Raw genomic sequence first — 5354 nt, 5'->3', positions numbered from 1 at the left:
GGGGGGGGGGGGGGGGGGGGGGAAGGCTGACCCATATGTAGTTAAGAGAAAAACCACGGTTGTAAATGAAAGTCTAAACCCGGTATGGAATCAAAATTTTGACTTTGTTGTTGAGGACGGATTACATGAATTGTTAATGCTGGAAGTCTGGGACCATGACACATTTGGAAAGGATTTCATGGGAAAATGCATACTGTCTTTAACAAGGGTTCTAATGGAAGGTGAATATAAAGACTCATAAAAATTAGCCAAGACTAAATTAGGGAACCTGAACTTGCGTCTCAATGGAATCCACAGCCAATATACATAGACAACAAATGATGAACATCAAACTTCAGTGTTATATTCTTCTTAGTTTTGTACAGGGAGTAAAATTTCTTTGATTGCCTAATTGACTGGGAACGACAGCACGTATAATCGAATATTTTCTGTGCTTGATTTATTATAACCAGAACAGATACTGTAAAGCTGTGAAACGTTTGAACAAAAGCTGAAGTTGAAGCTGGACAAGAATAAAAATTGAGTAATTTGTTTTTTTTTAAAAAGAAAGCTCAACAAGTTTAGCGATCATTATTCTAAAACTATATAGTAAGGATTTAACACACAACACACATACTAAGGTGAACGTGCAGGAAAGGAACTCAGTTCAGAACAAAGGAACACATCCTAATTAAAACATAGGTATGCCTAATTCTATAAGCATGTAGTCTCGATCATCATGGAAAGTAGTACAACTAAAGACTGTCTACCCTCTATAATTAACTGCATTAGTACCTTATCAAAGATTAGCAATTCTTAAAGTTACAAAGTTTAATGAACTACTGAAGAACAGAACAACAAAAACTAATTGACAAATCTAAAATTTGTAACACATACAACAATGTAGAAAACAGAAAGAAGATCAAGTCCACTGAATGCACAGTGTCCCCTAAATAAAATTATTCCCCTCTATTATTCGAGGTTTGATTTTTAATATGTCCTCCCAGGATAAAATGATATCAATCACCAATGTATTGATAGCCAAAACGTTTGTGTCACCAAGCCACTTAACGGCAGTAAAGTACTCTTAGAATACTAAATTTAGTAGTAGTAGAAAAAGTCCAGACATTAAGTTTTTGAACTGAGAGGAAATCCCTAAATTCATTGAAAACAAAGGATAGTACAAAAATTTTCTTATTGTGACTTAGCGGAAAAGTCACAATCTTTCGGAAAGGTCACCACCTTCCATAAAAGTCACAACTTTTCATAAAATTGCAACTTTACATAAAAGTTGCAACATTTCATTAAAGTCGAAATTCTTCATAAAAGTCACAACTTTTCATTTTTCATTCACACCTTTTAATACCCAACAAAACACTAAATAATCAAAAGAATCTAGGGAATGATCCAGCAGTTATGTTTTAGGTGTCAAGTTCTGAATTTATTAATGTATACAATGGTCTAGGTTCTATAAGATTGTAATACAGAATATCCAAAATACCATGCTATCGGGTCACTATATTTTCTTCGCCTTTGAGAGATACCAATCCACAATTCCAAACCAAGGGACAACTAGACAAAGCACACAGAGAAAAATGTGAGAATACCCACAACTGTATTTCTTTTATCCATGTAATTCCAGAGCACAACTGCATCCACTCCACAAGGATAAAATGAGTATAAGAGGAATATAATTTAAATGAACTCTAATGTTTAATCATTTAATTTGTACTTAGAGTAATATAAATCAGGCTCCCCAAATCATACTTATTTATTTTCAAGGTTCTAATTGTGGAATAAATCGCATGTTATTATTTGGCTATAATTTGATGATTTTTAGCTCTAACATGAGAGTTTAAAATAAATTATGTAAACCATTTTGAGTAGTCATTTAACATGAAATGTTATGGTGAGATAAATTTCATTCTTGAAATGAAAAAGTACCCTAAAACATGTTATAAAGTTTTCCTTGTCAAGTCACATAATATTGAAATAATTGTGAAATGCAATTTTGTTGGTTGTATGAGTCTTGCAACTCTTTTTGATTCAATTTTCTGAGAAAGTTGTGACAAATAAAAACAAATGGAGTTTGCTAGTCTAATAAAAATATAAGCTATGTGACTAACAACATGACTTGATGTTGTATTTGCAGTACAAGTACTTTGAAGGAACAACCAAACTAGATGAGAAAACAATTTGGTGTTATTTGGTGGGATGAGAAAAGCAAATTATTTTTTGATTTCTCTATTATGAAGGTTGAAGTAAAAACAATAAATAAATTAAACTTCAACTAGTGAAAAAGTGAATTGAAACACTTTATTTTGAGAAAATAATTTTTCTAATTTTGATTAAATGTGAAAGCACCACTATAGTGGTTAGATATAAAATTGTTATTATGATGGTAATTTAGAATCATGAGGAGAAAACCACAATATTGTGAGATCATATTGATCGTTGGTATACCATCAATGTTGATTGTGTTAAAACTTGTGATAATCTTGCAGATTCATGAACTAAGGCCTTAGCAAGATAAAGGGTCTAAAGCACATTGAGGGGGATGAAAATTGAAGTTCATAAATTTTGGGTCATGTATGAGGAAATCCAACCTGGGGACTAGATATCCTATAACCTGGTTCAATAGGAAGAACGAATCATATGATTTGTTGTGAGATGCTCTAGTGTTAATTTTATTTAATCCCTATAATGTGAGTTCATTTATCCTATAATTATTTATGGAGTTTGAGTCTTTAAACTCTTAATGAAAGTCTGTATCTCATATGAGTGAGGTATCAAATTATAGGAGCACCCTCGACAGATTTCACCTATGTGAGTGTGAAAGTAGGTCGCTTTCTATGAGAATGAGCTTGTTCTCAAAAACACTCATGAAACCAGGTTAGCACAAGGACGTAATGTGCTGGCTATTAATGTTTATGTTAACACCTTAATTACTGTATGTAAGCAGTAATTCTGTATTTCCCTTAAGCAGTCATGTCATAGTTCAAGTATGAGACCAGAACTGACTCTAGGGTAAAGATTATTGTTTTACTAAGTGAAGGTTCAATGCGGAGCACACCATCATTATGCATAATAGTTTACCTTAAACTAAATTGTGAAAAACCCTCTTATCTTAATATTAAAATGAGTGGGGGGTTGTTGGTGTGACATTTTAATATTTATAGCTATATATATTATATCTCACAATATGTATCATGTTATGCCTATTGATGGATATTAATTTGTGTGTCTTTACATTCATCAATTGTGAAACAAAATGGTTATTAGTTTTTAGTAATTTATGTAACCACCAACTCTCCATTTCATCCATTATTCTATATTTATGTCTTGTAACTTATGTAACATTTGAGCCATTCATTTTTCAAAATTACTACCTATTATCTCCAATTCATTCCAAAGAAAAATTCATCACCTATAAATATTGTAGTATTCATTTGTGTTGATATAGGAGAAGAAACAAGAGAAGTACAAGAAAATATAGAGTGAAAAAGATGAATGATATTATATTGAGGTTAGTGTAGAAAGAGAGAGTTGAGACATACAAAATATTCTGACTCTTCAATTATATTCTCTATACAAAAGAGAGTATTATATGTAGAAGGAAGGTGTTCTTTTGTGGAGCTTTGGACTCTTCAACTAATCCGGAATTGTTTGATTTTTACACTGTTTTTGGGTTGTTGTATCCTGGAGGGGACAAGTCAAGAGTTATACTGCTGGATCGGTTTGCAGTATGCCCGCAGTGCAATTGAATCTCCTTAAAGAAAGCGAGATATCAGTGCCTCAACATAAAGATTGATATATTCATTTTTTGTTCATTCTATTTCAACTGTAGTATTTTGTATTTGTGGTATATTACACCAACAATTTTAAGGATGCATGTTTTGTTACTATTTGAAAAAATGTGTTTATCAAGATAGGGATCTCAACATCATTCCGCTCAAACGTCGCTCTCTTCAAGATATGGAAGAGAAGAGGTGTACGGTAAAGTATTTTCTACTTGCTCAAATGTGGAGAAAAGGTAAAAAAAAAAATTACCTAGTATCTTAATGAACAAAGTGAATCTACTTTTCATGAAAAAAATGATGTTTGAATTCTTGAAATAGTGGGGGTTTATGAAATGAATAAAAAAAAAATCATTGTGAAATTGTGATCTTTGCATCGTTGAAAAATGCCCAAAAAAAGTGTTGCGAGTGCATATATATTAATTGTTGAATAAATCGCATGTTATTATTTGGCTATAATTTGATGATTTTTAGCTCTAACATGAGAATTTACAATAAATTATGTATACCATTTTGAGTAGTCATTTAACATGAAATGCTATGATGAGATAAATTTCATTCTTGAAATGAAAAAATACCCTAAAACATGTTATTAAGTTTTCCTTGTCAAGTCACATAATATTGAAATAATTGTGAAATGCAATTTTGTTGCTTGTATGAGTCTTGCAACTCTTTTTGATTCAATTGTCTGAGAAAGTTGTGACAAATAAAATCAAATGGAGCTTGCTAGTCTAATAAAAATATAAGCTATGTGACTAACAACTTGACTTGATATTGTATTTGCAGTACAAGTACTTTGAAGGTACAACCAAACTAGACGAGAAAAAAAATTTGGTGGGATGAGAAAAGCAAATAATTTTTTGATATCTCTATTATGAAGGTTGAAGTAAAAATAAAAAAATAAATTAAACTTCCACTAGTGAAAAAGTGAATTGAAACACTTTATTTTGAGAAAATAATTTTTCTAATTTTGATTATGTGAAAGCACCACTATAGTGGTTAGATATAAAATTTTTATTATAATGGTAATTTAGACTCATGAGGAGAAAAATACATTATTGTGAGATCATATTGATCGTTGGTATACCATCAATGTTGATTGTGTTAAAACTTGTGATAATGTTACAGATTCATGAACTAAGGCCTTAGCAAGATAAAGAGTATGAATCACATCGAGGGGGATGAAAATTGAAGTTCATAAATTTTGAGTCATATATGAGTAAATCCAACCTGGGGACTAGAGATCCTATAACCTGGTTCAATAGGAAGAACGAATCATATGATGACTTGTTGTGAGATCCACTAGTGTTAATTTTATTCAATCTCTATGATGTGAGTGCATTTATCCTATAAATATTTGTGGAGTTTGAGTCTTTAAACTCCTAATGAAAGTTTGTATCTCATATGAGTGGGGTGTCAACTTATGGGAGCACCCTCGACAGATTTCACCTATGTGAGTGTGAAAGTAGGTCACTTTCTATGAGAATGAGCTTGTTCTCAAAAACACTCATGAAACTGGGTTAGCACAAGGACGTGATGAGCTGGCTATTAATGTTTATGTCAACACCTTAATTATTG

Source organism: Solanum pennellii, chromosome 1 (genome assembly GCF_001406875.1).
Source record: "Solanum pennellii chromosome 1, SPENNV200".
In the NCBI taxonomy this organism is placed as follows: Eukaryota; Viridiplantae; Streptophyta; class Magnoliopsida; order Solanales; family Solanaceae; genus Solanum; species Solanum pennellii.
This window is presented reverse-complemented; position numbering follows the sequence as displayed.